Source organism: Anomalospiza imberbis, chromosome 10, assembly GCF_031753505.1.
Source record: "Anomalospiza imberbis isolate Cuckoo-Finch-1a 21T00152 chromosome 10, ASM3175350v1, whole genome shotgun sequence".
NCBI classification, from domain to species: domain Eukaryota; kingdom Metazoa; phylum Chordata; class Aves; order Passeriformes; family Viduidae; genus Anomalospiza; species Anomalospiza imberbis.
Genome location: NC_089690.1, coordinates 22,628,302 through 22,647,762, shown reverse-complemented (window position 1 = coordinate 22,647,762; position 19,461 = coordinate 22,628,302). Strand labels below are relative to the sequence as shown.

At 42.0% G+C, this 19,461-nt stretch overlaps 1 protein-coding gene and 1 long non-coding RNA gene across 2 annotated transcripts in view; both read left to right on the top strand.

Moving 5' to 3' along the window:
* HS6ST1 (heparan sulfate 6-O-sulfotransferase 1) overlaps nt 1-19,461 on the top strand; it is a 189,233-nt gene that overhangs the window by 76,717 nt on the left and 93,055 nt on the right. The window lies entirely within an intron of this gene.
* On the top strand, nt 3,613-12,840 carry LOC137480233 (uncharacterized). The gene is made up of 3 exons (XR_011002754.1): nt 3,613-3,648; nt 3,911-4,084; nt 12,737-12,840. It is a non-coding gene; the product is annotated as an uncharacterized lncRNA (long non-coding RNA).

The window sequence follows — 19,461 nt, the reverse complement described above, 5'->3', positions numbered from 1 at the left end:
AACCTCTTTTTTGAGACAGATTTTCTTCTGGATCTGCACTTTTTGCTCAGCAAACAGAGTTGCCCAACAACACAGGGGAGACTCTCAGAATTCATTGAATGGTTTGGCTTGGAAGGGACCTTAAAGATGATCTTATTCCACCCCCTGCCATGGGCAGGGACAACTCCCACAACCTCCCAGGTTGTTCCAAGCCCCAATATCCAGCCTGGCCATGGACACTTCCAGGGATCCAGGGGCAGCCACAGCTTCTCTGGGCACCCTGTGCCCACCCTCACAGCAGAGAATTTCTTCCCTATCGACCTCTTTTCAGCTCCAGAATGAGTTATAAGATTATTTTCCGGGCATGGAGGCAGAGAAAGGATTAACTTTGTTGCTCAAATGCTATTTTCAAGTAGGGAAGTTTTTAGTTTATCAAGCATGAAAGCAAGTCCAAAGAAGAGGTAAAAAATATCTGTTTCTCCTGATGCTTTACAGGTTGCCTGTGCTTTATCTGCTGTTTGTACATCACATAAATCCATCTGCCAAATAAGTAGATTGGAGAATGCCAACTTGGATCAAAATACTCCACGAAATTTAATTTAAACTCCCTGAGATGGATAATGTTCACTAAAGGTGCAGTAAAAAAGCAAATACTTAGAGCTAAAAGTGTCAAGATTTTCTCAGTCTTCTCAAGGAGTTTTTGATCCCCTTGATTTCACCCCCAGTACCCACACACATGCTGGCTGGTTGTGCAGAGCTGCTCAGAAATAAAGCTGATCAGTAGCTTAGGGCTAAAAAATAATGCCAGTGTTCACTGTGGACAGAGCTGTTTCCCAAGCCATTTTACTTCTGATTTCAGCAAACATGACATTGATTCACAGGGTAGTATGGATAAACAGTTATTTAAAAATAGCCTATTTGAATTATTTTCTCTTTGGAATTCGGAGTGAGTGTCTTACAAGTCAGGTGTTGGTGGTGCTCTGTTCTGATTGCATGATTTAAATTTCTAAAGGGAGGAAATTAACAACTGAGAATAATGACCATCAAGGTAATAATGGGGATTCTTGTTCTTACACAAACACCCTTTCAGCTCTGGAGAAAGGAGCCATTTCCCTAACATTTGTGGAAACAAAAAAAAATGGTTCAGTTGAACATTCATGAATAATAATAAGGCATGAATATTGTCTGTAACAGCTGTTGGGTGAGCACTGACATGTAAAGCAGCCTTTTGAAGAGTTCACTTCTTTGTTCAAGAGCATGAAGTATTTTTAAAAATACACAGCCACTGAAATAATAAAGCTGTGGTGTCCAGCAGCAAAGACCAAAAGCTGGGGAGCGTTGGAGGGTTTGGATATTTCCTTCATTTCTCCTGCACACAGGCATGGCTGATGTCTGCAGCACACAGAGCTCTGCACCGGCTCCTGGTGTGAAAAACACGTTCACTCTCCTGTGCAAATTTAAAAAGCTTCATAAAGGACAGTGGGAGACAAGGACCACAGAGCAAAGGTTATTTATGGCTGGGTGCATCTTGGCACTGAGCAAAGAGCACCCTGTTACCTTCGGGGAACCCCTAAAATACCTTCTCCCTTACATCAGCCTGTTGCATATTCATAGACCCTCATGCATAGTAAACTTCATCCCAAACTGGTTTACATGTTCCAAGAACTGTTTAGCATGGTTCCTCCTGGGTTCCACCTTTTTAGAGCATGCTTATTCCTTGTGGTTTTAGTCCTCGGTTGTGGTTTTAGTCCTTTATTATCACCTCCAGTTTTGGGCCTTGGCCCACACTGCCTTCAGACAGTGAGTGCTGATAGTTGGCAGATCTGCAGCAGTGTCCTCATCCTCATCCTCATCCCATGTTCATTGGATGTTATCCCATCCCAGCAGGCATTTTAACACAAGCACACTTACATCAGCTCTTTCACTGAGCTTAATTAACAACAGCAATTAAAACTATGTCTCGATAACAAAGTTACTTTAACACTACACATATCAAATCCATTTCAATATTTACCAAAAGCCAGTATTATAAAATGTATCTGTAACACTGTCAGTGAAGCTCTAACAGCAAGGAGGAAGCTTTGTAAAATGTTTGCAGTTCCCAGCTGGGGGGCTCATTCTCAGAGAACTCGCAGGACAGCAGAGACTGGCTCTGGTTCTAGAGCTGGTAAAGCCACAGGCTCAATTCTTAAGCACTTCTGGCTGGGGTGTAAGGAATGGTACAAATCTGTGAATCATCAGTGGTCTTTTCATTGTTGGATCTTGGTTTAGTTTCACGGGAGTGAGTAGCACAAGGGCAAACAAACAGGGCTTAGTGCCAGTGTCATTTCAGAGCACCTCATACCTGGGAAGCTGTGGTGAGTAATCACTTTGATTGCACATGCATTTCTGTGCCCATCTACTCCCTTGAAATTCCGTTCCCTGGATGGCCAAGTGAGAGCCCAGAGGATGCTCAGAGGATGCTCTTGGTCAGAGGAGGCAGCAGAAGCTGCAGAACCCAGCTGTATTGCTCCACCTGGGCTCCATTCCTGGAGCACAGAGCACACCTGCTTTTTGGTGGCTGTTGAGTGCATAGATCAGGCTGGTCTTGTGAACTTGCAAATGGTTTATTTTCTGTTGGGCAAGGCAAAAGCGTTTACCTCTTACAGCCACCACCTTACTTTGAGCGTAATGTGTGGAGAGGTAACTTCTCTTGCCAGAATATTTACTCAAAGGATTGGTACAAAACATATGATTTGGGAGCACAAAGGGAGGCTGATTTCTCCCCTCCACCCCACCATTCATGACATGGTGCAGTTCAAGCTTGTTACCTCCCCATGTAATCTGCTCATTTTCCCTTGTCAGGGAGGCTCTCAGCACTGTATTTACAGCGGGAGGATTAGGCTGGCAGCTCTCCAGTAATGCTGGAAACTGCTCCATGAGCCCTGATTCGGCTGAGGTTGTCAGCACTGATTGATTTTCATGGTTGACAGCCTTTGAAATGCTTTCAGATTGTGATTTCTCACCGGGCCTGATGTGGGGGAGGTATTTTTATTATCATTATCAATAGTAGAAATAGTGTTACCTGGATATTTATGCAAGTAGAGATTTGGGGCACAGGCTGGCATGAGCGGTTGGTGTCATGTTGGAAAGGAATAGTCTCATCAGGACTTGCACTGCAAAATGGAGCTAGCTCGTGGTCTTTCCAAGGTAAATGAAAATTCACCATAAATTTTCATATTTTTACTGTTTCTGCCATTGTGGCTTAATAATAAGCACTCTGGGATTTGGGTTCTCTGGGACAATCCAGTGGGGTTTGTATCTTATAAAATTGTATGCCTTTAGTTTGGTGTATCACCAGAAACTGAGGGAAAAACAAAAACTCTCCAACATCTTTTCAGTGTTAGAGAATTAAGGCATTGCTTTATTCTGGCCAGGATGTGCAACAGAAATCATTTAATCCACACATTGCCTGGGTTGTGCAGTGAAAATTATTCCATCACACGTGGCTCTTTACTAGATTTTTCACACAGACAAACCCCAAAGAAATTCTCAACGTCATTGGTCTTAAATTACACAATTCTTAGTATTTGATCTCCTATTGATCCCTTCACCTTAGATGCTCATTTAGTCCTCATTCTTCAGGTTTGCCTTTTCTCAGACCAGGCAAACCAGGGGATGATGTTTGGGGTCTAGATTTTTCACATATTTATACAGACAAGCCCCAAAGTTCATTGGTCCTAAATTACACAGTTCTTAGTGTTTGATCTCCTACTGGCTATTGATCCCTTCACCTTAGATGCTCATTTATTTATTTAGATTCATTTTATTTTATTTTGAATAATTTCATTTATTTAGATTAATTTATTTAGATTCATTCTTTAGTTCTCTCTATACCAGTCTTTTCTCAGACCAGGCAAAGCAGGGGACGATGCTTGGGGTTGATGTTCAGGGTTGATGGTCATTAATGTTTGTTCATGGTCACTTATCTGCTGTGTTTTCTCTGGCTACTCCCAGCCTGTTGATGTTGAGGTCTTCAGGCCTTGACTGGTGAAAGAGTCTTTTGGAAAGAAACTTCAATTCCTTTCCCTCTGGGCAAACATGAACAGACCCTTGACCAAAGTTGGTTAAAAACATTTTAGAAGTGATATCATTTCTAACAGATGGAATAAAATTCCAGGGGTTTCAAAGGTGAGTCTTTTAGTGGGGTTTTGGGAGAGCAGTTTTTGAACTGCTCCTGCTGAAGAAAGGATTTGCAGGCTAGCAAAACCTGCAGGGTGGCTGCTGTTGGGAGGCACGGCATGTGTGTGCTTGTCTTCTGCCCACGAGCATCACAGAACCAGAGAACAGAAGGGATCTTAAAGAACAGCCATTCCACCCTCCTGCCATGGACTGGGACACCTTCCATCATCACCCATCACATCTTCAGGCACACAGGTGCAGCTTCTTCACTTGCCTTGGTTTTGCTCAGTTTTCAGAGCAAGCAGGTGTTTGTTACAGTCGTGTCAGTCTGGATGTCACTTCGTGTGACACCTGTCTGTCCAGCTCCCTTTTCAGTTACCTGCAGCAATCCCAGCTCAGGAGCAGTCAGATAAACCTTGCAGATGCTGCAGAAAATACACAACTCTGCTGAATCCTCCAAACCTGCACCCCAACCCTGTATTTTCCCCTGCTATGAAAAATAAAAGCCAAAACTCATTGAAGGCAGCACAGAAATATCACTGAGGTTTATTTCTAACATCTGAAACATCTGTCAGTTTTGTGCTATGAAGACAACATAGCCTAATGCTTTGAAATTAGCTTTGTTACTGTTAAGGATAGCAAAATAAATAAAAGCACCCACACAAAGACTGAGCAAAAGGATGTCTGTTAATAGCATTGCTCTGAAAAACACTCTCATCTTTGTGAGAAATGCATTACTCATGAAAATAGGAAATCACAGTGGCGAGTGAGAGGAAATTTCAGAGCTGGATCAGTCTGCTCATCTTTGTTTGAAGGGTTACCCCTATAGCCAGAGAAAAAGGTCTTTGTAAGTTCAGGCCTGAAATATGCTACTGTTCATGCAATATTTCTTTTTTCCTACATTAAAAACATTAAGGAAAAATAATTCCAGATGAACGCTGTAGTTTAGGACTATAGTCTTGAGGATTTGCATGTAATGTGTGCCCTGTATCACCCCCTGAGGCACACTAGTGGTAAACCTATGACCTTACTTCAATAGATGTTTCCCAAAGCGCCTGTGGACCAAAAATCCCTTCTGCAAATATGTGTAAATACATCCCAAAGTTCAGCAGCCCCTTCCTCCAAGCTTTTACTGCTCTCTGGATACTGAACTTGGCAGCAAGATCCTACCCATGCCTCTCAGAAGGGGTGAAAAACCTTGAACATGGCAAGGCAGGCAGAGTCCTTGGCAGCTGCTGACTCCTTTTCAACCAAGGAGATGAGCTGTGGCCTAGAATTTCTTCCTTTTTCCCATGCTGCCAGGAAGCATATTTAGTAATAATTTGGCTGTATTTATATAGCCTTTTTTTCTGTTGACATCACAGTGCTTTTAGAGGAGATTTCTTACATGTAGAGAATCACATTTTGGCTGCAGGTAGTTCCTTAATTTATATACTAATCAGTTATAGTTATAATGTTATAATTATACTGTATGATATATATTCTAATAATTATAGCAATACAATATATTATATATAAAATCTACAATATGTAAATATGCATTATATAATATATTATTATACATGTATATTATAATAATTATAGTTATAATACATAGTTATAACTAATAAATGTCAAGTCCATCTTCCTCCACCTGATGGTTTTGAGTGGCAACCCAGTGGTAGAGCAAGGTGCTGTCATCATCAGTGCTTACCTGTCAGGGCCCAGTAGAAGCTACAATCTCAAGACTGTATTTCTTTAAAAAAGAAAAGTGCTTGTCTGTAGTGTGACATATGGTTAGAATCTGGCCACTTCTTCCAAATAGCTGTGATAACCTTTAGGCAGCTTCACCGCACAGATTCTCATCTCACACAGATTCTGGATTGCTTTCCTCATTAAAGGAGAAGCAGAGCTGAGCTTTATAACCCTGCTGGGCACACAGAGGAGATGGGCAGGTTCTTAGAGTGAAATCACGCACTTGTCTTCTTTGGGAGCCACAAAGGGTTGCTTGCAGGCAGCTGGACTGTCCTTTTTCAAAGGTTATATGAAGGGACTCTCACTACTTGCTCTTTGTTGGATTTCAGCAGCTCCCTGTGGGACAGGTCTGCTGTGGTCCTCAGTCAAGGTTTCCTGGAGCTTTGGCACTTGAGCAGTCAGTCCCAGCTCAGTCAAATGAGCTGCGCCAGGTTCTGCTCTTGCACACTGAGAAACTTCCCTGTACCAGGTACAAAATTTGGTAAAAATACTGTTTCGACAAATGTTGACAAAATACTGTTTTGACACCTGTGAAGGTGTCATTCATTTACTGACCTGTGACTCTATGGGAAGTTCATTTCTTGAGAAGATTTCAGAGAAGATGCCTGTCACTCCTCTGAACTGGATTTTTCTTCTTTGTAGAACTAGTACTGCTTAAATAGTCAAATCCCTCCTCTGTCCTAGTATTCTGAGACAGTAATTAGTTATTATTATTTGTGTCTTTTATTAATTGAAATAAATGCTTCCTTAAAAAAAACCTTTCTAGAATATAATTTTTGTAATAACTCCACACACAAAACTGATCCCCTTTACCCTACCTGTGCAATAGATAATAGAGAGGGTGTTGGTAAACTCTTCTTAATCTCAGTTTAATTCCACATACTTTTCCCTGAACTGAATGATTGTACACAAAAAGGCACAGCCTGCTCTGCTTTGTTGCTGTAGAATCACAGAATCATTGGGTTGGAAAAGATTGTTCAGCTCATCCAGTCCAGCTGTTAACCCAGCAGTGCCAAGGCCACCTCTAAACCATGTCCCCAGGTGCCACATCCACACATCTCTCTTTAAATCCCTCCAGGGATGGTGACTCCACGCCTGCCCTGGGTGGCTGAGCCACTGCTGGGACAGCCCTTGTGGGGAAGAAATCTTGTACTCTGTTGGTGACAGCATTTGTTTGTGTGGGGTGCAGGTCTTCACTAAAATCAATTTTGTCTTTCTCATTGGTCTTTTCTAGACATTTTGAGTTTTTAGATGAGAAGATGTCATCAGTAATCATCTAGAGGACTGACTTAGCCAGTGGAGCACTTTCAGTTTTCATTGCTATCAATTTGAGTTGTGCTCATCCTGTCTGTGCAAACTGAGCACAGTGCTGCCCATCATGTCGTCCAGATCTTGTTTCTGCAAGGCTGATCCATCGCAGCATAACTCAGGGGTCACAGGTCCTTGTGGGCATTTCAGTGCCTGTCTGCTGCTCATATGATTTTGGGACACCAGGTCTTGGGCAGTTTTGTTTAGCCAGCTCTTTTGCTGGAGCTCCCTGTTTAATTTTTCACTTGGGAAGCTTTCTGTGTTGGTTGGTTGAAAGCAAAGGTATGCTGCTGTATTCCCCCTCAACTCCAGATTCTCAAATGCCAGGCAGAGTGCTGTTGAGCCCCATGGGAGTGAGTTACCCAGAAGCATACAGGAGTTGAGCCCAGTATCATTTCTGTGCTGTGGAAAGATCATTTGAGGGTTTTTTCTCTCCTGTTTATTCTTTTCATTGCTTACTTGAGGACAATATCTTATTATTTGTAGTTCTGTGTTATTTTAATAGCCTAATACCAGGGACTTTGTGAACTTTTCATTGAAAATGTAGATAAATTCTCTCTTTCTGTGTTTATTTATCTGCCATACAACCAATATTGTTAAAAGTAAAATACTGTGGGTTTAAGCCCGAAGAATATGTATGACTTGTGGCTGTAAAATGGATTCAGATGGTGATATACACATTTATCTGTTATCTAAAATATGTCATACAGTTTATTTGTTAAGATTTTCACAAAAATACTCTGTATTCATCAGTTTTAAGTATCAGTAACAGGAAACAAGAAACAAAAGAGAGAATTTTATCTTTGGACTCCACCTAAACTCCATCACAAATACAGAAGTGTCAAGGTCAGTTGAGCCAACATGAAAAAAGTGCTTGAAATCTAAGGCTTCAAATAAAAACCAAATGAAATTCAGTTTGTCTGCATTGTCCTTGTGTGAGTGGCTAATAAAGCATATGTATGCATTTCTGATTCCTCCAAAGAACAGTTTTGGCAGCAGTTATGCCTATCAAGAACCATTTGTGTTTCTCTGCTGGCTCAAGGGATATAAAGGGGAATGGTGAGAAATAAGCTCCTGCAGTGATCTTCACTCTCAGACCCCTTTGTGTTGCAGAGGCAATGCCAGATCTTTTCCAGGCAAGTTTTCTCCCACTGTGTATCTGCCCCAGTCAGGGAACACATCCTGAGCTGGGGGTGGTAGGGTGGAGTTGTCCCTGGAACAAGATCTGCTGTTCTCTGGCCTTCTGCAGGTCTCCATCCTGGAATAGCTTTTGTTAATTTAACCAGCTCTACCTTCTGCAGAGAATCCTCTCTGATGAACTAGTCACACTTCACAGGTTGCCACAGAGCTCAAATAGTTCTTCATGTAAGGAGTATCTATCCCATAGTGGACTGAAATTTGGCTATTTTATTCAACAATCAAGAAACTATTTCACCTGCACGGCCAGGCATGTTGCAGAAGAATTTTTTTTGTGCAGGTTGCTGGATTTCCACAGGTTTGGCCTCTAGTTAGTCACACAAATGATGTATTTTTTTGGTTTGCCTTGGCTTGAGGAACCTGGAAGATGACACTGCTCTGGTTTTGAGGGAAAGAACATGTAGAGCTGAATGTGGTGCATGTACTGCCAGCAGTCTGGCCCTAAATGAGCAGAACAACCACAAACAGTCAACAGCCAGAGTTTATGTAGAGTAACTCTTGCCAGAGAAATCCTATGGTTTTACTGCTGATTTAAAAATTAGTGGCTGAGAGGAATGCAGTTTCAAGGCAAACATAGATATACAAGAAGGAGAGTGATTTATAGAGCTAGAACAGGAAATGAAGGAAGATGTAAGCTTGAGAGGATAGGAGGAGGAAGGAAGTGAAACAGCCTCACAGTGAAATTGATTAATTTCTTAATAGTTCTCCCACTGGATGCATAAAGCCCAACTGATGCAAATAACACTTACTGTACTGTAGGGACAGGTTTGTAATGGAAGATACACAATATAAACTCATTTAGCCTGTTTAACGTGTAACCTTGATTTTTTGCACAGGTTTGGGAGTATTTTTGCCCAAAAACATTTTGCTGGCTAACTGTTGAACTGTGAAAGCCCAGTTACTAATCAAAAATTGGGAGCTGCTTTCCATTTTTTTTATCATAGCCAGTTCAATCTGCCCTGCCAAAACAAGCACCCACTTAACTTGATGGGGTGACAATTTTCACAGGTTACATTCTGTCCAGCTGCAGAACATGAACAACTCAGGATGGTTACCCAGAGCAGTAAGCACATCTTTAATGCAGGATGATGCTCTGGTCATGGCCATGTACGACTTCTGATTGAATCTTAGAAGGAATTGCTTACAGAAGGAACAAAACCAGCAGCTGCCTGGCCTAGCTTTGAACTTAAAAGTCCAAACCTGACATTCCCACCAGACTTCAGGCAGGTGCACTGCTGAGCTGCCTCAGGGTGCTCTCTGTTACAACATGAAAATAGGGCTGCAAGGGCTGTGCTGCGAAGTGCATCTGTATTTCTTTCATGCCAGGGCGTGCCCTTTGAGAGGAGTACTTGGATTATTGGATAGGCAAGACGGATGTTGTATTATAAAAGTCTGGGAGAAACTTGCTAATATGCCCTTTTCTTTTGGAAATGCAGCTCTTCAGTTTCTAAGTAGACAGGTATGCTAAAACACACTGCTTCGCTGCTCTGCTGCTTTGTTGGGTTATTTTGCTTCATGTTTTCCAAAAATTGAAACTTTTCAAAATCATAAGCTTTGTTATATTAGCTTTTTTTTACTTATTTTTCCCAGAGTAACTTATGTCACTATAACAGTAAATTAATAATCAAATGCTAGTTTGAGTTCTGTATGAAAACCATGAGTGTATAAAACATGAGGTAATGAACTTCACATGAACTGACATACTTTTCTTAGGGTAAATATCCATTTTGTATGTGAGGGAGAGGACAAAGAAGATGATCAAAAGCAGAGTATATTAAAGCCACACTTCGATTTAGTTAGAAAAACAAAACTTCATCTTTTAGAACTGTCCAAGAGCTTTCACCTACTGTCTTGGTTGGAAGACCTAGGCCAGAGGGGTTCTGTTTTGGTTTGTTTTTTTTTAATCACCCATTTCCTATGTTCTAAGTAGTTAAATGTTGCCTCTTTTCTGAGAATGAGATGAACTGGTGTTTGTGAGGAGGATGGAGCATATTCTCCATTCCTGCTCTTTGGTCAGGGCACAATGAATGGCCACACTGCAGACTTGGTCACTCAGCTTCTAAGCTAATGTTGCAGTGTTTTGTTTTTTTTACAACTGACAAGCAGACAGATGACATATTAGATTAGTCTGCATTCACTCAAATGCCTTTTTTAGGCAACTGGAAGACAATATATTGAAATAGCAGCAGTGATGAAAGTCTTGGGGTATCATGGTTTCACAGACAGATGATACCTTTTGTTGCCCTGACTGATCTGCATGGGAAAGCAGAACAAGCTTTTGATGACAGTTATTTAATCAGCTGAAATATCAAAGCACATTCTCTTATCTGTACATTGTGGAGATCATGTTTTCTAAGATTTTTATGATTCAGTAGTTCTTTAAATACTCATGTTTAAATCAGCCAGTGGGAATGAAGAATTACCTTTTCTGCTGCAGAAAGGTGAGTGTTAAGAACAGACTCACCAAGTCTGCTTGGGAGATGTCTGAAAGGTTTCTTTGGTGTGTGTTTTTTGAGCATTTCCAGAGGAACTAGTTGAAATTCAGCCACTCTTCATATGCTGGGCACTGCAGTGAGGTGTTCATTTTAAGTTGATGAATGGATTCATTGAGAGCAATGTAATTCTGGGATCATGAACAGGAGGAAGAAATTGCTCACTCCAGGAAGAGCTCTCCTGCCTCCTCTTGGATGTTTGGCCTTTCTTTTAGTGGCAAGCTGTAGCAGTCAGCTGCCAAATGCATTTTCCTGGCGTGGCAAGAGGATGTATGGCGTATTCCCATCTCAGAAAGTCAGTCAGGCTGTATTTTTGTATAACTACAAGAGCTCCCTGCTGCTAGATCTATGGCAAAGAAGAGGCAGTGTCCAGGCAAGAATGTTTAGCACTTGATAAAATGATGGCACAATTAGCAACAATTTGTAATGTGTCTTTTCTTGTTTTCAAATTTAGTTACTCCTAGGAACAAACACTGAATGTTTAAGATCTCTGAAGTATATATATATGTGTGTGTATATATGTATATATATATATATATATATATATATATATATATATAAACATATTCTATTTAAGCAGTCCTATATTTCACTGTATGCATTCATTTTTCTTTTAGTTCCTATGTTTGAAGGGCATATAAACACTAGGTCCCATAAAGTGTTGTTTAAGCTAAGAAATTGAGTTGACTTATCGTCACTGAGATGAGAACTACAACAGGAAATTTTTTATTAGCTCAGAGCAGGACAGTCTAACTTTGCTCAAATCCCGAAGCTCCTTATCCTTCCCACTAATATTTTAAAGGAACAACAGCCACTTGGAACAGGTCTGTCTCAAATCTCTTGTACACCTTCTGTTTGTTAGTGTTTATGGTTTTGTACCTGTTTTCCCATCTTAAAACCTGTTTCCCTGGTGCATAAACACCTGTACAAACAGCAAAGTGGATAGGCTGTAAAAGCCAGAAAATGCACAATACCCAGAATTAACAGGTGTGTAATGAGCCAGCTGCTGTGTAAGCTCCTTTTACAGTCTCTGACTGGTGCTGCAGTGGGGCTTTGCTGGTTCTCAGCTAGATCTCTGCATTTTTACTTTATTTAGTGAGTAGGGGAAGAATATATGAGTTTTTCCCTTATCTTTCATTCACAGTAATCCAAGGGAGCTGGAATGACTTTTTTAATAAATGAAAAGACCATAATTCTATCCAAATTATTCTGTGCTTTCATCTACATGCTGTTTCACCAGATGGTTGCATTGTTGTGGTCCCTCTTTGTCCTTTCCCCTCAATGTTATTTGACATCCTCCCCCTTCAAAAAAATGTAGGATCTGTGTCCATCCCTGCTTGCTTGCCTGTAGTAGAGACAGAAAGGCAGGAGAAAGGCTGCTTGCCATGAAACCATCCACTGTGAAAAACAAAGGCTGGAGAGAGCTGCTGAGCTGTTCCCAGTCTGTGGTAACAGTGATGGTCAAGGTAAGGTCCATGTCAAACAAAACCTAAAATGCTCTAGTGAACACTTTTCATCTCACACAGAAGTCACTTTGACCTGGTGAAGTGGATTTTGGAAACTGAAATGAAAAAGAAACCTCAAAGGGTTTTTCTCAAGACCTTCCTCTCATGATTCTGGCAGATGAGGCCTTGGAGGGGACTTTAATAAAGCCTTTGGCTTTGCGATTGGGTTGTAACAGGAGCTTTTGCAGCACCTGTGCACATCAGCCAGCTCTGAAACAGGGGCTCTGAGGGGATGCCAAGAAAAACATCAGGAAAAATACCAATAACTCTCATCTAGACAGAGTTGCATTTCCTAAACCAAACGGGATTGCATCAGATAAAATCCTTGAGTTAGGATGCCTGAGCCAGACTTACCAGAAGCTGTGATTTCCTGGACAGAATCCATCTTCTCCAGCCTGGTATCAAAGTAGTTCCTCTTCTTCCTCAGTTCTTTTAAATCTTGTATGTGGCAGCTAATGCCGTCTCCTTCAAAGTGGGCTCTTTCAGTTAAATTGCCTCATTTAATTCCTGGTGTGCTGGTCAGGAAGCTTTCTGCAAATACCATTTGTTTTTTGGTCTTTTAAAGTGGAAAAGGAGTTTCATAAAGCTTGGAAGAATGAGGCATGTATAAGAATCATTAAAAACAGGCATATCAAACATTCTCTGTGTTTCCTATCAGCATTAATCATGCTTAAAGACTTTTCTAATATTGTCACAGCAAGCAGAACTGATATCATTGGATTTCTATGATAGAAGTGGTAAGAAATTAGTTGGAGTAGTTGAGTGCTGGGTGAGAGAACCAAATCAAGTTTTGTAGTCACCTTTGTGGCCAGGTACCGCATTGTTCTGTCTGTGCAGTGCCTGCTCCAGTGCACTGAGCTGAGCTCCATCCAGGTGAATTGGAGAACTTTGTCCTGCCTGCCCCTGGTAAGAGATGTTCACTGAACAGGTTCTGGGTGTAGTCTACAGAACCAGAACGTGCTTCAGGTTCCAGGTATCCAGCAAGTTTCCAAGTCAGTCATCTCAGGTACATGTTTAAAACATGAGTAAAACAATTCTGGACTCTCTTCTCTCTCTCTCTCCCTGTGAGCAATGCTCTTTTATAGATTTGTTTTGGTTTGCTCATACAGGGAATTTAATTACATACTTTGTTTTCTTTTCAGTAAAAAGAAAAATAAATGTAGAAATAAGAAATTATTTAAAGGGCACAGTTCTGATGTAAACAGCACTTTTAGATTAGGAAACTGTCCCAGATTCATTTCAGTTTCCAAAAAGTGGACCTACCCTATGAAAAACTCCCCTATTTGCCTTCCCTTTGCCCTTCTGTTTGGTTATTCTTTTCCCAATTGTTCCCTGCTTTCCTGGAATAAGAGTAATAATTTTGATGTCAGCAACAATTATGTTATTTCCCTTTTTTAGTGCTATGAATGACCCTATCTATCACATTCACAGTTTCCACAGAAAAGAATATGGAATTTGAACCAGTTTGTGTTATAGAGTGGGGAGGGAGATTTTCCCTTGGGCAGCTCCCATGCTTTTTCTAAATTAAATTTAATCCTATCAAATTAATTAAGGACAGTTTCTCTTAAACATGATCTGATCCAGCTGCTTAATGGAAAGGCAAGTTAGTTTTGTTAGACTAAAGGAAAGCAAACTATTCTTTCCTGGCCCTGTGCCATGAAATGAACACCAGTACTGGCCTGGGTTGTAAGACATGAAAAGGGGGACACTGGACCTTCTGTACTACAGCGCTCAGAAATAAAATCTGTGACATTTTGTAGATTTTAGACATTCAGGACATTGAACAAGGTAGGCTAACCTGTCAGATATTGCCAAATGTTGCCATTTATTGCCAGGCACAGCAGACTGTAGGGGACAGTCTCAGTAAAAGAAGGATCTCCACATGACTGAATGTTTCATGGCACTTGGGACAGACAGATGTTCTCAAGCATTAAATATGGCTGGGTTTCAGGATTGCTTTGTGAAGTAGTGGTGGCTCACTGTTGTGAAATGGGAGCCTTGGTTTAGGGCACTGCAATTCAGTTTTGGTGCTTCTGTGCTATGGCACTCTCTTCCTCCTTACTTTCTGTTCCTCCTTACGCACAAGGGGTGGGGGAAAGGTTTTCCCCTTACCTTACTTACAGGGTAAGGAGCAAAGCAGGAGTAGGACAGCCCTCAGACTGTTTTATGAAATCATCCTTTAATCTCGTGGCTATTAGCCCTTGAGGTTTAACAGGAAGTTTTATCTGACGGACTTGAGGCAGGATTTTACATGTGATTCATCCATGCCTCTGGAACACCCTCCTGCCCAGACCTGCCAGAAAGGCAGCGTTGTTATCAGACATATCTGAAGCCTCATTGTAAGTCCCCCATGGCTGGACAGAGTGTTGTCATCCTGAGCTGTGAGTGATTCCCCCAGTGTTGTTTTTAACTAAGTTTCCAAGCAAGCAAGATTTAAATCAGTGTGTTGTATTCCTGTTGAATCCCTCACCAAAGTATCTGGAGCAGAGAAGTCTGGCAAGTTCCAGCCAAAGAGGAGTGTTCATTTTAAGAGAGGAAGGTCTACAGCATTTAGTGAAATCAGGCAACAGTGTTAAAACAGGGGCAATAATCTTACTAGGGTAAAGGCTATGATGTGTTACTATAGAATAACACCACATTTACTTACATAAATAAATACAGAAAATATATATATTTAATAATATAAATTTTCTATTATTTAGAAATTTACAGTTTTCAATAGGAGGAGTAACTTATGATCAATGCAACTCATGATCAGTGAAATAATGCAAGAAAGTTGAAGTGTGTGAATTATTTGATCAAGAAAAATTAACTGCAGTCTTTCTGCAGCCTTACCATTGGACTTAATGGAAGTCACACAAGAAGGTTAGTCCTAGACCATCATGGCTTGCACTGTTATTTAATTCACCATTCTCCTTTTTGCTCAGCATTTCTCCCCTGCTTTGAAATACAGAGAAGACTGAAGATTGCTGTGGGCTTTCTCATGGATTTATTTGGGGTTTTTTACAACTATTCTCAATTTTAGAAGCAATATCTGAATTAGCTGTCTCGTTAAAATCATTGCTGATGACTTTAAAATAGGGGTGGGATGCTTGCTGGAGAGGGGAGAAAGAAAGACACTGGCATCTGCTGCCTGTTAAGTCCATTAATTGAAAAGAAAATACTGCTGGTGCCAGAATGTAGAGCCCTGCTTCTAATTAAGCCTAGGGAAGCAATGGGCTGGTTTTAATTGAGAACAGCATCTCCCCTAATGGTGCCAGCAGCTAAAACACGCAAATGGATTCAAAGCATGCAGCACATGCAAGGCAGTGGTGACTCTTTATTTGTAGGGTCAGTCCTTGTGCCACACTTGGAAACCTTTGGCACAGCACAGGACCTGGAGGAATAATTGGGTCCCAGTTAGGAGCAGAGTCATGTAGACTCTGCTAGGTCTGAGAGAGGCTGTTTACAATACAAATTAGCAGTAGTCATTAGTTGTGTCCTTTTAGAAACAGCCAAGGAAGGATTTCCTGGTGGCTCTGGTGGCAGGGGGAGGAGCTGCCATGCCTCTGCTCATGGCAGTGTGGGTCCAATTAGCTTGGTGTTCATACTTGAAATGTTCTGTGCCTGGGTCACCCACAGGCCCAGGCATCACCCCATTTCAGTCCCTGGTCCCTTAGTTATTCCTGTTTAGTAGTACAGGAAAACATAATAAAAATCTCCATCTGAAATGGTCAGCCATTAGGAGTTCTGTGCTGAAAAACATCATAAATTACTTTTAACCTGCTTTCTGAAGGGAATGAGGTCTATATGATTGTATCATCTAATTTCATGCTTGTCACTCCTGTTGTAAAAGCTTTTGAATTCACTAGGCAATTTCAGCTGGGAAGTTCAGTGAAAATAGGTGGCCAGGCAAAGCAGAGAGACACACACAAATTAATTCCCTGCTTGAGGGGAGGTTTAGGGGTAAGCTCAGCTGCATTATTAGACATTAATGAACCCACACGGGACACATGCCTCTGCTTCTAGAGAAGCTCTGAGTAGAGCTCCCACTTCTGTTAGACATGGGATAATCAAACCCCAAGCCCTGGGAAATCAGCATTTGCAAGTTCCACTGCTTACTTGCTTTCTTTGATGGGTAAATTTTGCCTGCTAGCTCTGGAAAATCTCTCTTCCACTCTCCAGAGCAGGAGGCTCATCCTTTCCCCAGCCATCTCTTCCTCCATGCCATGGAAAAACTGCAAAAGTCACATCCCCCATTTCAAAGCAGCTTTTTGATCCAAATTCACTGCCTACAAGCCCTGATGCCTGTGTCCCTTGCAGTGAATGTATTAGATGTATGTTGTGCCCTTTTTTTCAGAATCTGGCTCTTTATCTCCAACTGCAGACAAACCCAAGGCTCGTGGCTCCAGAAGCAGCTGCTTCTGTCCATTTTGTCAGCTAAAATGTTCCTCCATCACATCAAACTGCAGACATTTAACAGAAGCAAGGCTGGGGACACAGAAATATCTCAGGGCCATCTGTTGCCCCATGGATGCTGGGCTAGTTAATATATTGAGTGACACACAGAAATCTGAGCTGCTTCTGGAGCTACAGATCTGATGAGAATGTTTCCCTTGAGTGATGGGTGGCACTCTGATGGTGAAGGGAACCCCACTGGCCTCCCAATCCTGCCTGGTATAAATGTTCTCTCAGGGTGCCAGCTGCTTACACCTGAGTGCCTGAAACCAGAGTCTTGGGAAACAATTCCCAGCCAACACCAGAGTACCTTTCAGAAGAAGGGGTTTTGGGTAGGACTTGCATCACTGTAGTTTCAAAAGTGCAGTCTGGAAGGGGGCTGAATCATTTCTACTTGATCTGGAAGGTAGGAAGAAGTCAAAAGAGACTTTACTATCAGTCTGGGACTTCTGTCTGTTAAGCTTAAAGACTCATCTTGCTTTGGCATTAGTCCAGATCATGTAGGATCCTGGCTCATCTGATTCAGGCTGTAACGACCTGGTTATGTTTTTGAGCTGCTGCTGTGAGCCTAATTGTGGATTTAAACATGGCTTATGTTTTCATGGTAGTGGTCACTTAAGTCCTGTGTGCATGCTGTAAGCCTTTTGTCACTGTACCTGCTGGATTTTTCTCTTGATTTAAATGCTCAATTGTTTTGCTTCTTACACCTTTTTCCTGTGGAATTCCAGCCTGTGATTTGTTTTGAGGTGTGAATTTTCACTTTGATATCTGCGGTAGAGTGAGCGTCTACATTCTGTTTGTACACAGATGGCAGCAAAACAGTCAGTGACCAGTAAATTGGCCAAGAAATATGATTAAGGGTGGGGGGAATCAATGTTACTTACAAATGGGTTGCCTGTTGCAAAAAGTTACAGTCCAAAAAATTAAAGGGTTTTTCTTTTTTTTTTCTATGTATATGGGGGAAAGGTCTAAGACCCAGAAGATGAAATTGGTTTGGTATAAGCCAAAATGAAACCTCTACATGAATTTGGTCATTGACCTCTCTGATGAGCTGGGGGTTTTTCAGCCTGGAGAAGAGAAAGCTCCAAGGAGACCTCAGAGCCCCTTCCAGTGCCTAAAGAAGTTCTAAAAGAGCTGGAGAGGGACCTTGGGCAGGGGTCTGGAGTGCCTTTAAGGAGGAATGGCTTTAAAATTAAAGAGGGCAGGGTTAGATTGGGTATTGGGAAGAAATTCTTCCCTGTGAGGGTGCTGAGGCCCTGGCACAGGGTGCTCAGAGAAGCTGTGGCTGCCCCTGGATCCCTGGAAGTGTCCAAGGCCAGGTTGGACAGGGCTTGGAGCAACCTGGGATAGTGGAAGGTGTCCCTGCCCGTGGCATGAGGTGGAATAAGATCATCTTTAAGTCTCTTCCAACCCAAACCATTTGATAATTCTTTGACTTAAAATATTTTGTGTCGCTCAAAGTTTAAGTGTTCTTTGAGTTCAGGCTGCGCTCTGCAGATGAGGGATACTCTCCACAGCCAAGACCTAGGATGCCTCAGGGTTTCTGTCTTTCTCAAGGTCCAGGCTGCAATGTTCTCTTACCCTTTGACTTCTCCAGCAATGTCTCTGGAGATTTCGTGGTTTATGTGGTTGTGCTGTTGCAATTTGTGCTTGGGAAATGACCCCTAAGCACAGTTTCAGTTTTTGAAGTAATGTCTTTGACCTTCCAGTCAGAACAGTAGATTGAACTTTATAAACTGACCTGTGTTCGTGACTCAGTAATTCTTAACTCTTGTGGGACCACCACCTGGGAGGCTGGAACACAGTCTGGGGCCTGCTGACCTGCAGCACGCTTTGTAAAGACAGTCAGGAGGCAGGCTGTCTGGCATTAAAAAAGCCTTGTTTGTGTGTGCCAGAGGATACAGCTCCCACAGCTGAACCCTTGCAGAGCCTGAGCTGTGCACTGGCCCTGCCTCGTGTTTGATTTGCCCTTCACGGAATGGAAGTCACCTGGCATGTGACGCTTGATGGGTTGGACAGTGAGCCTGAGGTCAGGACATCTTGGGGGTCTCACAAGTTCTGCCCCTGGCCTGCTTTTGAGCCTTTGGGCAGCCCCTGTCGCTCAGTTTCCCATTCATCCTTTGTCTCAGCCATTTAAACGGGAAGCTCTCAAAGGCGCTGCCTCTCCCTCTGTGTGTGTCCTACCTGCCTGCAGCAAGCCCTGCTGGGAGCCTGGCTGCTGCTGTCACACACAGTGACAGGCTGGAACTGATGAATATCTTCTGTTCCTCTTGAGTGAGCTTTGGCCCCATCCCATCTGCCTGAGGGCCCCCAGCATTGCTCCTGGCACAGGTGGAGACTTTCCTGTGCTCTGTGACCATGGATGGAAGAAAAACCTGGAGAAAAACCTGGTTTGAAGGGTCATTCTTGAATGAAAATGCCCAAATAATTTATTTTCACTGATGTGGAGAACAGGAATATTCTTAGCAAAGTGGTTTGGAATTTCTAATGGAATTGTCTTGACATTAAAAAACAAAACGAGGGGGATATTGCATGTTTCCATAAGAAACCAAGTAACTGGTTAAATAGTTAAACAATTCAAAATTAAATTCATACCACCAGTAATACTGACTTTTCATTTTCACTGTTGTTCCCTAAACACACACATT